The following is a 23813-nucleotide window of genomic DNA, read 5'->3' on the forward strand; positions in this document are numbered from 1 at the left end:
CTAGACAAGTTTCCAATAGATCTTTTCAGAAGATTTGTTTATTTTTAACTGACTCCCTAAAGAGAGGAACTTCTCTATATTCGGTAGAATATTTTGTAAGATTTAATGGATTCAATATCTAACATTAAAACTGCCACAGCCTACTGCATTGGTCTACAATGATGTTGCATTATGAAGTAGGTACAGTGATGGTAAATATAAATATTGTTGTGCAAATGAAGAGATAATTATACAATGAATTTTAGGAATTGCCATTACGTATAACTAACACGTCTATGATATCCATGCGTTTATTATGATAACATGTTTGAATTACAAGTAAATCTTAAGTTCTTTATCATAATACTATTCACTGGTTTTCGTAGGATGTCCTCAATGAATTTCAAAAGAATTGATCCAACGCTCATCTGGACATCCTCTTTAAGGCTCTTTGTGAGTCATAAACTCTGTCTAAGTACTTGATCTAGATCTATTTTATCCTATAGTATCTTTCTTAAAATATATTGTTATCTTTATCTGATATTTTATATACCGTATAAAGACCAAAAATCACTATTTCGGCCGCCGCTTTTTGAGAGCTTTGTACGGTCTATGGGATTCTTCAATATTCAGTTTTATATTATATTGTTTTACCGAGGAATTTAATTTTAATTTTTTTTATATTCAATTAGTCCAGTAAAAATAGCAATAATCCAGTTAAAATAGTAAAAATACCCCAGATTTGCTATCATTTCATTACTCCATAGGGTAGTAAAATATTACATAGTATGATAATTCTGGAGTAACCGCATTGCGTAAAGTATCAAAACCAACGGATCCCGCTGAGTTAATCACGAACCTGCCTGATAGTAATTAGATTAGACTGCACAGCATTCAACTTTGAACTATACAAGTGTAATTACAAAGATGCATTGTCAGTGCAGACGCGAATTATGTTCAATTTATAACCTATACGGCACATCGTTGAGACGCTATTGTCTATGTGCAGAGAGCACGGTATCATAGAGATATCATCCACGTACAAAATCTAGGTAATTTCTTTATACCTTTAGCCCCCTAACATCTCGAGACACTTCTCTCCTGTTTTAGGTTATAAGAGCCCCCGATTGCCCTCATTTCTTATGTTTTACCACTATTTCCTTGAAGGTTAATCTTCCATGTTGAAGGCGTTGTGAAACCTTATCTTTTTTACTTCAAACTCTACCCAGACAGTTACGATTACGATAATATCATAAAATTTTATATTTTAGTTAATTATAATCCGCCCGTTCCGCTCAGATGGTTTTACTACTTTTGCAGTCGGCACATTACCGCTAAACTTACTTTCCTGCCTTCACTTTCCTTAAATATTATGCGGAGCGATAAATTTCAGAACGTTTGGTGGAGTTTACGCCGTAAATATAGAGTATGAAGTGCTAATAATAATTTATTGGGTGATAATGTGAAAAACTAAGCATACCAACCGCGCTAGTCTAAAATATATGTAGTTAATTATAACTATTAAATTAGGTATATGTAATGACGTAATGTAGTAAGACAGCTACATAAATATGTATGTTTTATTGTTATTATAAAACGCTCATTAAATTAAAGAGGATTTGGTGCTGGTTAATAGGTGTTTAAAATCATTATAATATTATATATACTGGCTGTCTAATTAGATGATATAAATTTAATACTTTACAAATTAGTTTTTAGTGTTAACAATGACGCTGCTGACGTAGTCAAAATTAAAATTATTCACTTTAATATTTGTATTAAAGGGATCATATTTCGTTGAGCAATCAAATTATTGCAAATATGATGAATCGTCGACATCTAATACATTTTGCCCGTGACTATGTCTACACAAAAGATTGCAGCTTAAACTTTTTTGCCGATTTTAATACCTTAACATACTTGACCTTCTCATCTACTTATTCTTTGTACTCTGATTATCTGATCTGAGTGAAATCTTAACAATGTTAGTTCAGTAGTTTTGCAGTTTATCCAAAGTAAGAAACTGATAAACCTTTCTTTATCATCGTTGGTAACTACTAACATTTAGGCGTGTGAACGTATGACGCAACTCCTAAGAAATCATCAATGGCTAAAGTATTTATCACTACACCTACACCGCATGTACCTTCACATTGCATTTACATGTGTGGGTACTAAGTATCCTAGTGACCTAGCTCGACGGTTGCGCAGGATCCCTAGGACAATATATCAATTGTTTTCTCAAAATGGCAAATGATTTGTTATTATTTTTGCTTGTATCTTTTTAAATTTAATGCTAAGTACTCACATACGGTTTTGCTCGATTGAGCAATAACGTCAAGCAAAACCCGCGGCTCGGGATTTCATCCACACATTCAGCATTGCTCGATAGTTTTACTCTAAATCGATATATTTAATTCCATCGAGCCGGCTCGATGCGAGCCTTCGAGCTGTCAGTTTTGCGGTCCACACAGTAATTATTACTCGATTTGGAGTAAAACTATCGAGCAAAACCGTATGTGAGTACTTAGCATTATACTTACTTTAAAATAGTCACTTTAGCTATTTAGGCATAAAGCAATGTCAGACTCATTTATAATCAAATATTAGTACTCTGGATTTATAATGTCTAATGTCTGGTCTACATCTCTATATTAATAATTGCCGAATATATTAATATTAAATATTAATATGAGGAATTTTTTATACTTTCATAAGGGAAATCATGTAGACGGTGATAGACTAACTCCATCTTGGAGCTGAAAGTTTCAATTGCTTCCCTTGATCCCGTATTATATATTATTACAGCAGGACTTATAATTCTCTGTAGGAAACTACACTGTGCATAGCGACAGAAATAAATGTCTATCTGTTTCCTCCTTTTGTATTATCCTCTTGTTAGATGTTGTTGAACTGAAATTGTTGAGTTAAACATTTTTGGGTTTGTATGTTGAACGTTTTAAATATGTAATAAAATATCTACATGATTAGGCCGTTTATACTGATATCGTAAATGCGAATATTTTTTGTCTATCAATCATTTACCTGTTCTAATAAAAACTGTTGGATGTATTTCGATGAAATTTCTCATGGAGGCACTTTACTCATAGTCATAGGCGAAATTTTTTGCAAGAAAAGTACAGCTGCTAAGGGTCGGGACACAAAAACACGACACGACGTCATGTCGTACCACGACACAGCGTCGTTTCACGATGCGACGTCGTGTCGTGAGAGTCCACGACGATAATCGTAAAAACTACGACGCGACATCGTGACGTGCCACGATATACGGCACGACGTCGCGTCGTAGAAACTCACGGTGAATTTCATTGGAGTTTCTACGACGCGACGTCGTGCCGTAGTTTTTCAAGATGCTCGTCGTGGATTCCCACGACACGACGACGTATCGTGTTTTTGCGTCCCAGCCCTAACGCGCCCAAGTAATTTACTAGTAAGTAGCAACATCTAGTGTTTGTCATACATAATAACGTTATCGCTGCTTACGAGCTTAAAATATTCGAGTGCATCTACACCTCTGGGAGTGTTCTTAAACAATGATGTAATTGTTCCGAGGCTCCGATTGCTATCTGCGCCTGCGTAGAAAGTCAACAAGATAACGAAGGTTCCCCAAAGGAAGTGAGATCTCTGAACTTATGTCATCAAGGTATGTGGTGTAATGAACAAGATAAGGCCGCTCAGCCGAGGACGTTCAGTGTTGGAATATAGAGGAAATTTAAGGGAATAATTAATTGATAGCGAATTGTTTGTGTCGATACATTTTGACGCGACTAATTTCATGTGCCTGTATTTCCTTGACAGGCATTTCAAATTGGTAGTATTATACCGGCTTAAGACAAAACGCATTGAAACGGAGTTAAATAAATTATTTCTATGGTTGGACCATAAATATGATTGAATGTACGTGGCCTTATTTTCTGCTATATCAACAGCTATAAAATTCATTATTAGTTGCTGAATGCTGACAGTAGCATTTCTCCGAGTGTAGAAATCTCTCCCTTGTGTTTTCTTCTCAGTGGTAGTTTCATCAATGCCTGTTAAAATATATGGTAATGTTTAAGTACTACGTTGCTTCTTTTACTCTTCCTATTTATACAAGAAAAGGCAAACGATTATTAATCTAACACACGTTGATTTCAACATAATTCTTGCCATATGTATATAATATTAATGTAAATTATTAATGAATCCTGGTTTACAATTACAATCCAATATTGATAATGTAATAAACCTATAAATAGAATAATTTACAATTTAACAATCGATAGTTTTCCTCCGTGTCATAACTGACCCTGATAGTAATGCTGTATGAGCAGCTGACCCTGCAGTACCTGCATAGTTCAGTTCTATTGACACCTCTATGTCGTCGACATAAGAACTATAATCAGAAACTTGGGGTAGAACGTTTTTGAACGGTCGCGCTTCTAATGCACGGTGCAAACATTAGATGACATACTTTAACGCGTTAATTGCGCATTGTTAGTGTTTAGAGGTCGCATGACCATCTTGGCCGATTGCGATCGATCGTTTCGATTCATCGCAAATTAAATTGTTACGAACTGGCTTCTTATATTTTCTTTAACAATAATAATTAGTAACTAATCCTTTTAAAGTTCAAGAAGAAATGGATTTTTAATTCTTGTATCAGCTCTTTATTTGTGCGTATTGATTCTGATTAATAAGCATCTAAAAGAGATGGCATGATGAAGATAAAGATAGATTACATCATAATAATACGAAGATGTGTGTGAGCACGAAACGCATTCAACTATTGATCGATAGAATGAATTTAATTACTGCCGACTAGATCTAGTGCATGCATCCGTATTTTTATTTACTCATTTTATATTAAGAAGGCTTACAGACTGACAACTTAAATAGCTAATACAATAATTTAGATAAACAAATAGCTAATAAAAATAAAAAGTTAGCAAAAATGTGTCGAACTATATTAATCTACCTACTAATTTTGGAAAGATAATGAGAAATAAGCAACTGAAGAATGAAACAGCCGTAGGTATATATTTCGCAGTGTTTGTTTTAACTTATATTATGCAAGTTGTTAAGAGCGTCCACGACCTCAAGGCTAAGAGGCAAACGCTGGGTCGATGAGGTGTTAATATTTATTACAATGTTATAAAACGAATTACGGCTCCGTAGTCATGTTTTCTATTCCCGAGTTGGAAAATATTGTTTGAAAGCACCTGCACCCACACTTGGTGTTATACTTTGTCTTGTTTCAATGAAACCGGCCACCAACATCGAAACGAGTGACAGAATTCTTAGTAAGACTTAATATCGTATATGGTCGCTGTTAAGCATTAGTGTCCTAACCCACAATTTTTTTTGTTGTTAAATTTTGAATGCAGTCTTGTTCTAAATCATCTACAGAACATAACTGCATTCATAACTCAATACGTAATTTTTATGTGGGTTAGTACACGAATGCTTAACAACGTCCATGAAATAGGAGTTGTTACGACAAAAGCTCTTATTCAATCCATAAAAATGTCTGACTCAAACCGACGCGACGCGGGTACGATGCAATAATGTTTGTGCAGAGAACACAAATATGACATTCCATGCAGTTGCGATACACAACACCCATTGTGATCGGACAAACAAACAAACATTCGACGGTAAATAAGACCCTATACACACGGTGCGGTGATCTGCTGCTGCAGTACGGTACGGTGCTGCTGCGATTTCCAAATCCGGATCCGCATTCCATAGCGATTAGGCGAAGCAGGGGCACCTACCATTTCTCTAAGTGTTTCGTCGTTTCTTTGAACCCTCATAGAGTTCGTTTCCGATGAACCAGATAGTTCATATTCTCAGGATATGATGCCAATAATAGACTAATTAAACATACAACGTCTCAATTTAAAAGCTCTAATACTTTAGATTTTATTGATATCCAAAATACACCGATTTCGTCACTGACACACTGATAATCATCAAAATGTTTGGCTACTTCCTGAAGTGCTAGAATACTGTTTGATAAGTATGTAATCTAAGTTTAATATACAACCAACAAAAAAATTCATAACTTATAACTTTCGCCCTCCATCCCCTAAAAGGGGGGGGGGGGGGGGGGGGTGGAAGTTTATATGGGACTTTCACCAATTTTATGAATTAAGACATAAGAGTTTACACGGGACTGTAGACAGTAACTAAAAAACGTTTAAATAAGTAATTACAAGAACCAACTTACAAAAAGAACTGATATCCCACCAAAAACATTAATTGTAAAATGTTGTCAACGTAAATAAATTATTGTAAAGGTTTACGTGCAGAAGATCATGCATTCCATAATGCCTACCGCATTTCAACATTACCGCGCCGCAGAGTGTGGTAGCCTTAACACATTCTCACAGAGACTACAATACTCAAAGAAGCTAACTGGAAAATGATTGTGCAATTACATTATTATATCTTATTGATACCTACACGGTACACCTACAGTAATGACAAAAAACAAATGAATAGTTTTACTTACTTTACTATTTTACTATTTTACAATACAATTATGTATAATATGTTTATATTGTGTTTAAACAACACACGTTATGCTTTAACTTTTAAGTAAATAAAAAAAAACTATGTCGATAATAACTAATTGTAAACGTAAAAGAATAGAAAGAAAAATATGCGTAAAATATCGGTACTAATCCAAAAAAGAAATAAATAATATATTAATTTGTTGTAACTAAAATATTACAGGCCAAAAATGAAAACAGTATTTATACAATAATTATAACCATAAGAGCAATTACATCAGAATTCACTACAACCAAGTAATAAAACCTCTAACAAATTAATAAAATATTAATTAATGCATTTTATGACCGATACAATTAAATTTTAATCTTCACAGTTCGAAAAAACCTAGTCATTACGCGAAGCAGTTAAATATAAGCATCTTAATGGTCAAAAATTGCTTTAAACCGAATAGTAATTGCTTTATAATTACTACGATTTTTACATAATTTAGTGCTCAATTACGGTTGACTCAAAATGCAGTTTGACTGGCCAGCTATTGTTAAAGTATTTTAGTGAATCACACGACAATATAACCGTACTTTTGAACTCTACTTCTTGCTATTGGTAGCAGTAAAAATCTTAATGTAATAGCGGGAAAATTCAAATTAAATATTGTCATAATTTGAAAAACATTAACATGGCAATAAGAAATATTGAACCGTTATTCACGTTTGACCTTATACAATCGATTGACCTAATGAATTAATAAATCATCTTGATATTATGACCATTTACACTGCTTTTGGAGTTAAATCAAATCAAAATGTTTTGATGTGATGTTGGATAATGATAATGATATCGGATTATAATAAGTGTGCGTGTGTATAATTATTAAAAAAAAAGTTAAAAGCATAGGTGGAGGTAACGACAAGATTAAATAATTATTATCCTCCACCGTAATTATAAAATCATAAAATTATATTTCGCTGTACAATTATTATTCTTATATTCTACCATAAATATGACGTCATTGTTGTTTCTACGTAGGTCATGGGTTAAATTTTGTTTGGATGGAGTAGGTTTGTAGAGACCTTGCAAGCGGCGCGGCAGTGCAGCCATCATTATTCTTACATTAGTGAGTGAGTCATGCGGTGACAACACTTTTGTATTATTCTTGACTCTTTAGTGGCCGTACTAATAGATATTAAATTAATACTCAACCTTAATTCAATAAAGTTATGTAAAGATTCTCACATAATCTCCATACATTTTCTATCAAAATCTTCATTTAATTAAGTTTAGGATACCAGTAAAATAATGTCTCTGAAGTCTGAGTACTACCCTTTGGTTTTTTTTACAAGCATTGTATGATGTCAGATACTAAGTTCTCTATAATAAGGACTTTTTGGAACGGATATCCCGAGGAAGTATAAAAATCCTCGTAATTAAACTCAGTTTACAAGTTTCCTAAACTTAGATAAGACTCAGTTTTAATCTCATTCTTATCTCCGCTTACGCTTAGTACGTTTATTATCGTACTAACCTGTATTTTATTCTTTATTGAGGTCAGTTGCATTATATAGAGCTATAAGAAAATTTAATAATAATAATAATTTTCAAAGTAACATAAAGATATTATAAGTATTCATATTTATCATTTCCTCTGCAAGCAAAACATGTTTAACTCTAACATAGAGTTAAACATGTTTTGCTTGCATACATAGTCAGAGTTAGACATGTTTTGCTTGCATACATGATACAACCAACATAATATAGGTATACTGTATGTAACTATGAATGTGAGCTGATGATGATGATGATGAAAGTCATCAATAAACATAATATCTCGCAATAACATTTATCTTTTGTTTCTGATCTGGAAAATTGAAACGTGAGTCCATACAGAAGTTATTTCCACCAGTCGCTGTGCCCCGCTGCAATTTCCGTCGCAGTCGATTCCAATAGCGGTCCGTAACGTGTACACAGCAGTCTGCCAATGAGCGCGAGCATCAATTACACTTAGACATACAATGCGTACATAAAATCGGAACTCGCTCGGAGCGGCCGTACCGAGTCAGCCGTGTAAATGTAACTGCTTAGCCGCTGTTAAATGTCGCATCAGGGCGCATTTCCAGCGCGCATTACTATTTATTACGAGTTCACACCGACGATTTGCTCTACTGCCTCTATGGTTCTATCGATGATTTTAAGGGTTCCGTACAAAAAGGGTAAAAACGGGATTATTTATTATTAGTAAGACTTCGATGTCTGTTCGTTTGTCTGTCTGTGTGTCGCCTGGAGACACACTCTCCAGGCTGTAACTCAAGAACCGCTATAGCTAGACTTCTGAAATTTTCACAGATTGTGTATATCTGTTGCCGCTGTAACAACAAATACTAAAAACAAAATAAATTAAATAATTGAGGGGGGCTCCCATACAAAAAACACAATTTTCAGCCTATTTTTGCTCTATTGCGGTACCCTTCGTGCGCGAGTCCAACTCGAACTTGGCCGATTTTTTTATTTATCAGTAATCGAGTATATTCAATATTGATTTAATTTACATGTAAGAGCGTAGCCAGTCATTTAAAACAGATTATTAAATAGAATTTACTACGTGTGTTTAATATTAGTACCTGGATGATATAGCAAACACTCATTGACTTCGTGTAATCGTGTTAGTTGTTACTTAACGACGCCATCTGCTGGAATAGCTTTAGCTGTTGTTGTGTCGTTAAAGCAATTAGTTGCTCACAAAATAGTATTATTATTCGCCAATAGATGTCAGGAAGAGTCATATTTTCAGTTTATCGATTATCGATAAAACACAAATAAAAAGACATTTTCTAAAAATGATTCCTAGCTAGATCGATTTATCGCCCCCGAAACCCCCTATATACTAAATTTCATGAAAATCGTTGGAGCCGAATACGAGATTCCAATTATATAGATATATACAAGAATTGCTCGTTTAAAGAAACTTATTCTCACTTACGTACTCAAATTGATGAAAGCGCTTAGACAGCTTTTATGTTGATAAAGCGAGATATTTTCCTCTATTTAACACGAAATTTAATTTAAGTTTAGTTCTAAAACCTGTGAAAAGTGTATTTAAATTTTTACAGCGAACAAAACTTCTTAGGTTTATATTTTAGTACTCCACAAAGTTTTAGTTGAATTAGTACTTATCTAGAGAATTCTAGTGTATTTGTCCTGCCCCCATGCAGTGAACAATGCTTTGTGCTTGGTCTATCTTGCAGTTGGGACTTAGGACTCGACTGTTCTTAACCATCCCGCATAGTTCTAAAGTTTGGCTAAATAAAATAATGTATTACGTCAAGCAAAATTATGAGCACAATTTAAGGAAATATATAAATAATTAAGGTCATTGTATGAAAGTATAACATAAATAAAAATAATATCGTTATATCAACATAGAAAAAAACATATCATGAGGCAGGCATATAACATTATTAAATTGTAATGCAATTATGATAACTTACGTTCTAAAATATATTTTTTCTGTAATATTGAAATAGATATGTAATTGCAAAATCCCAAATTAGGCAAAAATGTTTACAATGAGGTGTAAAGTTGCATACAACATATATTTGCGCAATGCAATGCAAAGTATTTCGTAACGTGTTATTAAAATAAAACTAAAAAAAGATAACATTTATAATTATAATCTACATAAATATTTTGTTTCATTTGTTTTCGAGTTATCTTAGAACGTCATTTTGGAATCGTATTATGTTACTTTTGGAGTTTTAGCAAACAACTAAACAGCTTCTATAAAATGTTCAAGATTTTAACTATACAGGCTGTAACAAAAGTAAGTGACAATACTTTAAAAAATATTTTTTGTGACCTATGGAGCCCACTGTAAAAGTAACAGCGCTAAAAGAGTTACTTTAAAAAAATTAAAACCGACTTTCAGGGTAAACAATAATTTATAATGAACCAAAAAGTGTTAAATAATTCTTACTCTTTGATGTGCCTAATGCATAACTCTCTTAAACCTCAACTATTTCTATGTACACAATCTTCATTATTTTGAAGACGGTACCAGCTAAGAATGCTGAGTTCTATGACAAAATATTTTTAATAATTATTTAAGACTGGTACCGACTTCAAAATAATGAAGATTGTATACATAGAAATAGTTGAGGTTTAAGAGAGTTATGCATTAGGCACATCAAAGAGTAAGAATTATTTAACACTTTTTGGTTCATTATAAATTATTATTGTTTTTACCCTGAAAGTCGGTTTTAATTTTTTGTTAAAAATAATAATTTCACTCTTTTTAGTCATATTTAATAAGCTGTTTTTTTGTACAGACCAATGTGTTATGCTTAGTGACTTTGGATCCGACAGCTCGCTCTTAATCAAGCAATGATAAAATTGTTCATACGCCTGTCTTTAAAGGCTCTAAAGAACTGTTCAGTGAATTTTTCTATCATTACACTCATGGAAACTCATCAGCTCAACATAATATAATATTATGCTCAAATATAACTATAATCGTCCTTATACATTTTAAGGAGAATAACATACCTCATAGATCTTATGATCAAATTGCTAACTTGGTAACCTAAACACCAAGATCGAATCATTTACATTGAAATAACATTATAATTTTGTAAATCGTTCGACAAATTCGGGTTTCATTCTTAAAGACGATTAAAAGTACCAATAATAAGGGTTATAATTAGATAATTCATGGTGTGGTGACTGGTGGTAGTGATAATGATGATGATAAATGTAACTTGCATAGTAGCATATGCTTTCAGTTCTTAAACCAACTCCGAAACCCCCAAACTTGTATTTATAAGGAATCCGGAGTTCTCTTAGCACCTTCGGAACCATGGTATATCTTATTGCAAAATTTAGCTTTTTGGTACCATATGCTTAGCATACTTCATAAAAAATTGAAATCACTATATTTTTCCATATAAATTTTAAGGAGTTCCCTCGATTACTCATGGCTGTATGGTGGAATGGTAGTGATGATGATAATAATTAATGAAATTTGCACAGTAGTATATGCTTTCAGTTCTTAAGACAACGCCGAAACCCCCAAACATGTATCTATAAGGAGTACGGAGTTCTGTTCACCACCTTCGAACCATGGTATATCCTGGTGCAAAATCTTACTTTTTGGTAACATATGCCTGGAATACTTTATATGAAACCAAAAAAATCATATGTTTCCATTTGAATTTTGAGGAGTTCCCTCGATTACTCATGGATCATCAGGTACCACTTTTCTGAACATGGTACCAAATTGGAGTAAATATCCTATACAACAAAACAAAAATTTTGAAAATCGGTTCACAAACGGCGGAGTAATCGTTGAACATACAAAAAAAAAACCACAGCCGAAAGTAATAACCTCCTCGTTTTTGGAAGTCGGTTAATAAAATAGTATGGAAAAATTCATGACGTTGAGGCATTTTTATAGAAACAGTGGTCAAAGGTCTTTCTGCTACTTTCCAAGTGTACGTATATATATAATACGTATATATACGTACACTTGGAAATATAGTACGTAGGTACATATATAATAATAATGTTCTTTATTCAGCTCGAAACATAATAAAAGGGGCACATAGACACCCTAAAGCATTATCACTTTGTATTGTTACTGCAGCCTACATTACCTCTATCAAACGGCCGCCGGCCGCTCCAAAAAACTCATTCTTAACAGTCTCATTCATGGAGTGTAAATTTAGTTTTTGTGAGTAAGTGGAATCATAATTCTTAATGCGTCCCAAGTCCCAAACACTATTCTGTCCCTCGGTAACTCACTAACGACCTTCTAACGGTTGTCGGTGAGTTTTAATTGAGTTTAAAACAAAAGACGCTCGGCGGTGGGTATCGTCGAAATTGACATACACGTCCCGAAAGACGAACGTGCATTAGTAATAATGAGTCGTGCTATACTCGAACGATCTCGCTATAAGAGGCTTGTTCACTATCATGATTGGTGTCATAATGGCTGTATAAGAACACTAGTGATTGGTGTAGTAACCGCCGTGGTGCGTCGAATACATAGGGACTTGATGTGGCTTGTCCTTAATTTTATGTTTGCTGGTATTTTTAAATAATTATGGGTTATAATATACCTATTTGCTCACCTTAGGGTGGCCAGTAGCCTCAGCCAGCCTAACTCATTTGGGTCTAGTTATCAAACAATCGATCGTTGCGATTATTCGATATTTTAATATCAAAGTTATATTTATATAACTTTGATATTCAATATAAGATACCATCATTAGAAACTAATGAATACTGATTTATCTGCGCTTGATAGAAACTGTCGATCATAAATTAATGGCCGCTCTATTAGCGCTTCTGTGAATGTATGCGTCCGCCTCAAACCGCGCTTTCGCGCCACAAATCCAGCCAAATAAAGGTATTGCGCCCCCGAAGTGAGCACGGGCCCTTACAGGACAGAGTTAAATTCGCTACGAGTGCTACAAAGGCAGTAGTAGTTTGGCTTCCGCAACATTAGTGCCGGGACTTTGAATATTATGAATTTAATTGATGTGCTTTACTACTTGGTGGTACAGAGTTGATAATTGTTTTATTATAACTCGCATTTCTGGTGCCGCTCAAGTTGCACAACTTAGATTTAGAGCGTTTGTAACTAGCGATTCAACTAAATAGAGTCTCGTAGTTGTCGACGTTTGAGTTTAAGCACCTAATTTAAGTCATATTTTCATTAGTAGCTTCTGATGAGCATGTATTCCTATAGTGAGTAATAGGTGGTAGGAACTAGTGTCGCCACTCGCCAATCTTGTGAGACTGAATCTTGTATCCTATAATTCACTTGATACTAGACGATGCCTGCAACTCCGTTGCGCCAAAATTCATTTATCGCTCGGGAATCATACATTTTTCCGGGATCAAAAGTATCCCACACCCTTTTCCGGAAATCAAAGTATCTTCATACCAAAAAGGAAAACCGCTGAACCGATCAGCGTTTTGGGTGTGAAAAGGTAACAGACAGATAGATAGACACACTTTTTTGTAATAAGTATGGAAGTGCTGCAATCTATATTAGTTCCAGCGCGTTTTCTCTACAACTAGGGTTACTAGACGTCCGGATAAAGCCGGACACAGTCAGGCTTTTTGCTTGCATGTCCGGCCAAAATTAAAGGGAGTCCGGCTTTTGTAGAGCCTAGAATCTATAACTTTATATAAAAGTACTACAAATTTTAGACGGCTGACAGACACCTAATGAGATGTTAAATTGTAGAGCTAATAGATGTTAAATTGTTTTAATAAAACAGAAAATCTGTACACGCTACCGAACGTATTGCTATACTAAAAGATTACATTCGAAGTACCTACTTGATAGGAAGGTTCCGGCTTTTTTGTACTAATGTCCGGCTAAGCTGACTTAAACCGGCTTTTCGGTCTAGCAACCTGGCAACCCTATCTGTACTCACACATACTTGAAATTCGGTATTCTATAACGATTACTGCCTACAGAAACACAATGTTTTCTCCCCTGTATTATAATATTATCTTCACCGATTTATTAACTAGAGTCCCACAGACCGTTCGTACAGAGTCTGGCGTCGGTTCTTTACGGCTACATTGAAAATGACACATTTTAAATTATAACACAGGAACAATACGTCGGCGTGACACAATAATTAATGATAGCGCCCGCTACAACTATTCACTAAGTAGCCGGTGTCGTTGCCAGACGTCCAGATCTGCCAGACTGGTCTGCCAGACTAGCGGGTCAGACTAGCAGACAAAGGAACTTAGCCAGCACGTTTTCTTTATAGAATTTGCTGTGTGGAATTGACAGAAGCATTCGCTACAGTGAAGTTGACATTCGACTCTTTTCATAACAATTAGATCAGCAATTCTATAAAGAAACGATAAAGACAACGTGTTGGCTAAACGTTCTAATTGCCAGACTGGCCGGCCAGACTGCCAGACCGCCAGAGCTGGCCTCCGCAACCCCGATCCTTATCGCGTATAATTCTTCCGCTCCTTCGTTCGCAACGCTCCTACATTTGCTTCGAGATTTGTAGTAGATTAACGGTATCCGTTGAAATAAATTTAAACACTGTCTCCATGTTATCCGAGAAAACGAATGGGCTTTTTCCTTTAAGCTTACAACTCTACAAGTGAATGTTTAAGCGTCTTTTATTTCACTTTAAATTTTCCCTTTTCTATGGTACATGTATATTTAAGTTCTAGATGTAGCCAACTTAGTTGCACTGAAATTCCTTTATCGCGTGGGAACTGTACATTTTCCGGGACAAAAACTGTCCCACCTTACTTAAGTTAGGACTCCGAGTATCTCAAATGTCATCAAAATTGGTTCAGGAACATATGGACAGGTACGTTTTCGCATTCATAACGTTAAATATCCAGCATCTATTAATTACGCATTTAACTTCCAATTTGCGGTTGCTTCCAATTTTTCTTAAATCCAACTAAAATGCAATAACAATTTTTGTTCAGCTAGTTTTAAAGACTAAAGCTAAGCTTTAAGTAACCTGTGAAGTAGTGATCCGGCTGTATTGATACGTCGGATTAATTAGTCTTAGCGTACTCGGTGGAGCATTAGATGTTAATCCCGAGAGCTACGAGCCATCCCCAGTTCGACGCACAGCTATTAGTTTGATCACATGTACTGAATAGTGAATATAGACCTGTGCCACTTAGAATAATTGTTTTAGAGGGGTTATGTTAATTCTTGAGAAAAAAGAGAGTAGTGACTTCTTAGTTGTTTCTGTGTGCTGAGATTTTTAAATAAATATTTTACTTTATATGCATTGAGCCTTATAAAAAGTTTTACAGTCTATTTACCTACAGATATTACATTTATACAATAGTTATGTCCTTGTCCAACCATGATATCTCAAAAAAGTCGACTGATAGACACAAAACTAAATCGGTAAACACAGTGTGGATCGTCCAAAGGAGTAAATGCACAAATACATAATATATATATAATTAAAGCATTCATTTAATTATAATTAAAAAACGCGTACTAAAAAACAAAAAGCATTCAATTGATAACAAAATTCAATCATAGAGATTTTACCTGTTACCATTCTCTACCATTGTGTCTGTCCTGTGCGGGCTGTGGCAGTCACCTCAAGTCACCTGTATAAACAAACGCGTGACCTCTGCGGTGTAACCCGAGTGTCGGTCGCACCGGTAGTGAGGTGTTGTATAGCTAATACTTACTACCTACTAGCTAGGTGCAACCGGCAAGTTGAAGGTGACGACGCACTTTGTGGTGTTCCGGCTTGGTAGAGTGAGGTATTTTGAGTCCCGTGAAAGGACATTGCTTAGTTTTTACACCGGATTTGCCGAATTTTGGAAATGTGTAGTTGTAAATAAGAGGAAAGGAAACGTCCGATATTATAGCATCTTTTATAATTTTTTATTGTAAGTTATACATGGCCGGGAAATAAAGTCATTATCCTTGACGCTCCCTTGAAATATTCACGATAGACGAGACGCAATTGGGGCAGTCGCGATGGAAATAAACGCAAAAACTTGATGCCATTTTCACCTCTAACGGCCGTGCCATTTTTTGGTTAGGTGTCGTGCACACTGTATAAAGCAACCGCTTTGAACTCAATGTCAAACTTTAACTTTAACTTTTGTGTTAACGCACCTTTCGGAGGAAGATTTTTGCACATAAACTGTCTGATAAACTTTGGTTTAATGAGATCCGACTGTAATAGTGAACTTGAAATAAATAATTAATATTTAAAAATGTCTACAATAGAGCATTTAGGATAATATATTTAATAGTCTATAAGTTCGTTTAACCAATTAAGACGAAATTCCTATAGAAAAATACTGAGGACTGAAAAAAAATGTCATGCACACAAAATAATATCTATGCTATTAATTACTTCTCCGCATAGTTTTAAAAGCAGTTAATAACTGTATTATTGTCTTCTATCTTATTCTCAAAAAATTCGTGTAACCTAAGACGTACTAAAACTAATAAATTATTAATAAGACTTAAACATGTGTACATCCTAATGTACGGATTACGGACCGCACGTGAATTATTAATGTTGTTTTTAAAATTCACTCGTGTAACCGCACCCTTATGTTTAACACCCTAATAATTTATTTGTTTCCATACACCCGAATAACGTAAAGTTTAAATCTGCGCCGTGTGACGGCTCACAAAAGGGGAAATTGGTTTTAATAAAACATTGACTTTTTATTTTTGTGTTTGTATTCACCTGTTAATTTTAATGCGATGCGGTAGTACACAAAATGTTTCACCGCAACGACAGATGCAAAAAGAATTGGTAGCATTTTTGAGTAGGTAATTTGGTGAAAAAATGACATTGTTACCGAGAAATACAAAAAAATAAAAATATATATTCACAGCCGAACAAATAACCTCCTCGTTTTTTGGAAGTCGGTTAAAAATAGAGTGCAACTTGCTTTATTATAGCTGAGATTATAAAACAACATAGTTTTGATTTCCAAACGTTAAAATCTAAATTTGATTATATTATCTAATTCCCATAACAAATTATTCATTCTTCATCATGCTTAAGATCATTATTGATCCATTATATTCTATCCATGATCATCAGCTTTGCATCAAAACGCGTCAAATGTTTAAAAAGTGTCAATCATAATTCATAATGCTAACCGGAAGTCTTTACATATCGCGCGTAAAATGGCGGCACCATTAAAATATAACAGATATTAAACAATGGCGTGCAGTATGCAGCCCGTAATCGATTACCCGCCAAGTGGGTCGAACCCCGCATATTGAAACAAATCACGATACGTAAACGTTTCTAAAACACATTTCCTCGAAACAGCCATTCCCAAAGTGTGCCGCAGAACCCTGGGGAAACGCAAGGACCATTCTTAAACTACTGAATTCTGTCCGTTGCGGTTGTTGACCCCCTGTCGAAAAACTTGTCCTATTTCATAGTTTTTTATACAAACCGCGATTGACAATTTGTAGTGGGAGATGTTTCTAGTCTGAGGGAAATATCGTACTTTGGATACTCGATGTAAACTAAGTATATCACTTCGAACTCATAAATAGTTATAGATTATTATCATTCTAAGAGTTACCAAGAGGTTCAATTCACATTATAGCTCCTGGACTAAAAAAAATAATAATAGCTTACAATATTTTAACTATAGTACTAGAATCTCTGCTTTCTTTTCGGTACATTATTATCGAACTAACGCACTAAGAACGCACTAAATTTTTCTTTAATTTTGGGGTTAAAAAAGTTTGCCTTTCAAACGGGCTCCGTCACCAAAAGAGTTTGAGAACCGCTGCCTTAAAATGTTGTAGCGATGTGTACGGGCACCGATAAATTCTCTGTCCTCGAATAAGTTTTATGATCTCTTTTATTTCGTAGCACCCGGGTCCCGGTTTCAGCTCGAAATAATATGCTTCTAGTTTTCTAGCGTCGTGTATTCATATTTTGTACGAAATAAGAATTGAATCTTTGGGTGGAGTGTTCTAAATTTGGGATAGACAAGTGAATGAAGATGTCGTTATTAAAAACGACACTCTGTACTAAAACCCTGATTCGTCTATTTGACGTATATCAAATAGACGAATATATAAATTCCATTATATAAATAATATAATGGATAGTTTTCCAAGACCTCTGATTACGCCTTTTTAGTCAACAAGAAACCCTTATAGTTTCCGTCTGTCCGTCCGTCTGTCCATCTGTCTGTCTGTCCGTCTGTCCGTCTACGGTTTTGTTCAGAGACTATAGGACCTGCAAAGCTGTAATTTGGCATGAATACACATATTAATGACGCCGACAGAATAGTACATAAAATCTTAAAAATATATTTCTATACGGTACCTGCCCCGTACATAAAGCGGGGATGACTATTTTTTTTCGCGCCCACCCATATCGTGTGAGGTGTTGTTGGATAGGTTTTTTCTTAAATATTATGAGTATTCATAGATCATTTTTCGATTTAGGGATCCATTTGTGAAATATTAAATTTTAAAGTGGAAAAAATCGCTATAGTCCAGTATTACCAGCTAAGCAGTTGCTTCTGGAAATGACAAAAAAAAAACACGGGAGTAGGAAATATTTTAATTAAATTCAGCAATTTAAAAGGAAGCTATCACGGCTAAGAAGACTTCATAATTTATTGAGTGACAGTCGATCAACTAAAAAAAATGTATTCGGCGAAGTATAAAGGAACTTTTCGTTCAAATTCCTTTGAAAGAGTTACTTTGAGTTACCTAAGAGATGATGTTGTTAGTGGAGTAAAACACGTTATATAAATGTACGTTCATTACCATACAAAAATTTTAACGAAATAAATATTATACAAAAACCTAGCGGTACTACGGAACCCTATATTGCGCGTGGCCCGAGTCCCGAATCCCGAGACGCACTTGGCCGGTTTTTTGGATTATATCATAATATTAATACGTGAACGAAAAACTTTGTAACCCTTTTTACGAAAAATGGGGAAATGTAGGTGCATGAAATTTTGCACAGTTATAGTTTATATGGTGAAGGAGTGCATCGAACTAATATTATTTTGAGATTATGCTTTTATCATACATTTTTTTAACAAATCACCACACACACTACAACACACATACATGAGAAATGACAGATTTTTGAGTGACAAGCCTATACATACGAATGATACTTTTTTATTTATGGTTGAAGTCTGTTGACAACAAGTTGACAAATTGAAAATGAATTATAGTTTTTTTTATTGAATCTAAGATACTATTAGACAATGCTTACACGGCCAGTCTAAGATCAGCTAAGTCCCAGAGACAAGAGTTGAAAAAAAAAAAAGATAAAGTCAATCTTTTTTACAAAATATAGGTCCTAATGTCGTTGAAACTAAGGTCGAATTTCGACCATTGGGCGATCTCTAGTTTCTGGTAATTGTTATGAGGCAAATTTACGCAGTATGAAGATAATAATACCCTTTAGAGTATAATAATTTTCAAAAACAATGAATTTATATAATTATTAATTTTTAATAATGTTACTTGTACATAGCTTGTACTTACATCATAATATTTTGATTATTTTACAATTTACATAATATCATAATCCGTTGATAGTTGATACAAATGTAACTATTCTAAAGCTAATGTATTTCACGTCGCCACACAAATCATTCTTAATAAATTATAATTGCAGCGCGTGTCTCTGAAATCATTATGTTGTTATTCGATGAAATATTAATTTCATCCCCTGAAAATTTGCTCGTTACAGATAATTGTTTTTGGGCGAGGTAACTGTTTTAATAGTTTAGGTGGAACATTAATTAGTTCTTAAAACATACCATGATTTTATATGCGTAGGGCGTAGATAACAGATTTACATTATATTGTTGTTTTCAGAACGTTAAAGATGGCGACTAACGGTTGACGACCGTCATTTTTTTTCGCCATCTTTAACGTTCTGAAAACAACAATGCAATCTGGTTCTGGTACAAAAAATACAAAAAATATATATAATACTTTAATACACATGAAAATCTTTATACAATACCCATGTCGCAGTCAAAAATTGCTCTCAGCTAAACTGATATCATTCAAAAATCGTAACATAATCCTCATAAAATCCTTTATTCATTACAAATTGAATACACCCTTCTATACGGTGACATAAAATTTTATTAAAACGAAATAAATATTTATCGCGTGGCACTTTGAACACCAAGTTCGGGCACTTAGCCCGCTAATGCTAACCTCGACCATCGTAAACGTTGACCATGTCGGGGCTGTCGCGTTAACCGTTTATGACCCATAAATAAACCCTCACATTATGTTTTTATAATGCCATTTTAAACTCCCAAATTACACGATGTTGGGAATTTTTTACCCTACTTTTTATTTTTGCAAAGAATATAATAAGTATGTAGTTTGTTAAAAACATGGCATGAATAAAATGTTTTGGTAGTTTTTATGGTTCTGCAGACATCATTTTAATTATATGACAAAACCAAGAAAATAAATTGGTTGAAATAATTTACTTTATATAAATTGGACATATTTTGTATTCCGTATGAAGCGCGATCTTTTAATAAATAATATGTGCAGATTTAATTTTTCCGAATGCGATGAACTGCAATGAAACGAAATGAAATTTCTTTTGTAAAATGCATTGTTTTATTAAATAATGTTGATAAATGAGTTAATATTTAATTAATTACTCAATCAAAACTTTTTAAATTCACATTAAGTACATAATATTTTGACGACCTCTGTGGCTCAGTTAGTGAGCTGTTATAGGTAGCTCAAGCCGAGGGTCGCGGGTTCGAATCCCGCCAACGGAACAAAAAGTTTTCAAAGTTCCTGGGTCATGGATGTGTAAGATACATTAAAAATCCTCAACAATATATGTATAGTATAAAAGTATTAAATATATTTCCATTGTCTGGTACCTATAACCCAAGTCCTTGTACTTAGCACGGGGCCAGACTGGCGTGGTGTGAAGCGTTCATAGATATTATTATTATTATATTATAACTAGCTGTCCCGGCAAATGTTGTTTTGTCATATTATAAAGTATTGCACTCGTACTATTTTATTGAAGTGACTAAATAACAATTATGTCACCATGGCAACGTCCATCGCTATCCTGTCGCACAAACAATAGTCGCCGTGAGTCACGAGTTGTAATAATTTACCACTATTTATTTAAAAAAATGCAGTTATCGATATAAAAAGTAGCCAGTAGCCGATTCTCAGACCTACTGAATATGCATATAAAATTTGGTAAAAATCAGTAAAGCCGTTTCGGAGGAGTACGGTAACTAACATTGTGACACGAGAATTTTATATTATATTAAAGATTAATAACCTAAATCAAACAATGCATTGAAAATGTTTGTTTCAGACAATAACTTGATCTAATTTAATTTTGGACCTACTGCTGGTATCTTACTAGATTTTAATACAAAAAGTATCGTAAAAAGCGCAATAACTAAACTCGAATGCTTAAAAAAATCGAAATCACAATATGTTTCCACACAAACAAGGTGTCCCCTCAATTCCTCAAGGATCCCATCACCAGATCACCACTTTTGTGAACATGGTACCAAACTCGGATTCAACCCTGTACAACAACAAAAGAATCGCGAAGTTATGGTTGAACATACAAAAAAAATATATAAACAGACGAATATATAACCTCCTGCTTTTTGGAAGTCGGTTAATAATTGTAATCATGGCTATTTACGATACATTAAATAAGCTTTTTACGGTAATGTTAGAAATAAGAGAACCCGTTGCACTGCGGAGTTGGAATTTAACGCTTAAACACAATTCTCTAATGACCGGCGCAGAGGAAAGTACTTATCTCGCAAACTACGCTTATTACGTTAACGCGCGGTCGGGGAATTGACGGGGCAATGGTCATTTGTAATCACGTGCAGGTACGAGTAACGCTTTTGTACATGAGTCATGACTCATGACGCAGCCGTTAGGGGGTTAACTCAGACCTAGGGGACTCGCGGATCCTCAAATTGTTATTTAATAAATAATAACAAACGTTACTTCAATGTGATGGTACACTCGTTAGCGGATCGTTAGCGCAGTAAAAATGTTAGGATTAAGTAAGGAGTGAAAATTGTACTACAATTAAATATATACAGACACTAGGTTATATTATAACAGTACTTTAATATCAGAATGCCATAAATGATATGTTTATGCAAATCATCAACAACCTTGATAAAAAATATAATTTCATTTTAATTGAATTTTATATTTTTCAGTACTTATACATAGATACTGAAATAATTAGGGTGGGTTGCACCAACTTACTTTAGCTATAACTGTAACTTTAACTACAATGCAAAATGTCAAATCTTTGGTTAAAGTACAAAATGGACGCCATATTTAACCATAACCTTAAGCTCGACAAGGCTTAAATGAACGTGGCGAAAAAAGAAACTAACGCTGTCATCATACAAAAACGCCATTTTTGACAGTTCTGACCAGCAGCGCCCCCGCCCACACACAAATGACATTAACCACCTCACACCATGTAGCAAGGATTGATTCAGACCGCAACGCGACGAGGCGAGGCGAGGCACAGCGCGGCATAAATTTGTATGGATTTGACAGATTTCAATTGCGGACGTCTTGCGAATCTGTCAAATTTTTTTTCAGAATTTTATTTGCCGTAAAATAATTTGTTATTACAATTTTTTCGCTTATCGTTGGCACCTGAGCGAGTACCGTAATAAAATGAATAAATAAATAAAATAAAATATCTTTTTTTTCAAAATGGGTATCATTTTTTTTTTAATGTGAGAAGGAGGCTAACGAGCAAACGGGTCACCTGATGGAAAGCAACTTCCGTCGCCCATGGACACTCGCAGAATCAGAAGAGCTACAGGTGCGTTGCTGGAGTTTTAAGAGGGAATAGGGTAATAGGGGAGGGTAGGGATGGGAAGGGAATAGGGGAGGGTAGGGAAGGGAATAGGGTAGGGAATTGGACCTCCGGTAAACTCACTCACTCGGCGAAACACAGCGCAAGCGCTGTTTCACGCCGGTTTTCTGTGAGAACGTGGTATTTCTCCGGTCGAGCCGGCCCATTCGTGCCGAAGCATGGCTCTCCCACGTATAAATCATGAATACACTTTTTGAAAATCGTAGGAAGAACGTAAAAACTACGATGCCTACCATCGGTTCGGGATCTAGCCCGGCGAGAAGAATCGGCGTAAGAAACTCGCACGTGGTAATCTTTTACTAAAAATAATTACACCTTTCAAATAAAATGTTAAATAATATATAACAACTAGCTGTCCCGCTGAACTTCGTGTCACTTTAAAACCTTCCCTGGACTTCTACGAATATTTTAAGACTAAAATTAGCCCAATCCGTTCAGTCGTTTTCGAGTTTTAGCGCGACTAACACATTTGAAAATCTATTTTTATATATAAGATTATTTTATGGCTTACAGCTATGTAACAAGGTGTGCTGTCCTCTATGAAATCATTAACTTTATAAATACGCTTCAGCTCACGAACGTTCTTTAACTGCTTTTTAAAATTTGTTTAAAGATAGATTTTGAACATTATAAGTTTCTTTATAATCAAATTATAAGTTTCTTTTACACGATACCAATTTAGTGATTTCTACGGTTCGCGCCATATAACACACACACACAAACACAAATTTTTTATAATTTTGATGATATAAGTTTAGCGACTAGCCTCAAGGTTTGAACAACTCCAGACTGACTTACACGTAACATTTTGTACTCTTTATTCGTCTTAAAATACTTAGCCTTGTACAATAATACATGGAACATTGGAACATTAGCTGTTTTATT

The 23813-nt window shown here is 34.6% G+C and overlaps 1 protein-coding gene and 1 long non-coding RNA gene across 10 annotated transcripts in view; both read left to right on the forward strand.

Moving 5' to 3' along the window:
• Positions 1 to 23813, forward strand: part of LOC121740021 (CUGBP Elav-like family member 1) — a 364655-nt gene that overhangs the window by 282283 nt on the left and 58559 nt on the right. The window lies entirely within an intron of this gene.
• LOC121740023 lies at positions 4053 to 23228 on the forward strand. The gene is made up of 3 exons (XR_006037525.1): positions 4053 to 4064; positions 19394 to 19399; positions 23139 to 23228. It is a non-coding gene; the product is annotated as an uncharacterized LOC121740023 (long non-coding RNA).

The sequence above is a fragment of the Aricia agestis genome, chromosome 2 (assembly GCF_905147365.1).
Source record: "Aricia agestis chromosome 2, ilAriAges1.1, whole genome shotgun sequence".
NCBI lineage: Eukaryota > Metazoa > Arthropoda > Insecta > Lepidoptera > Lycaenidae > Aricia > Aricia agestis.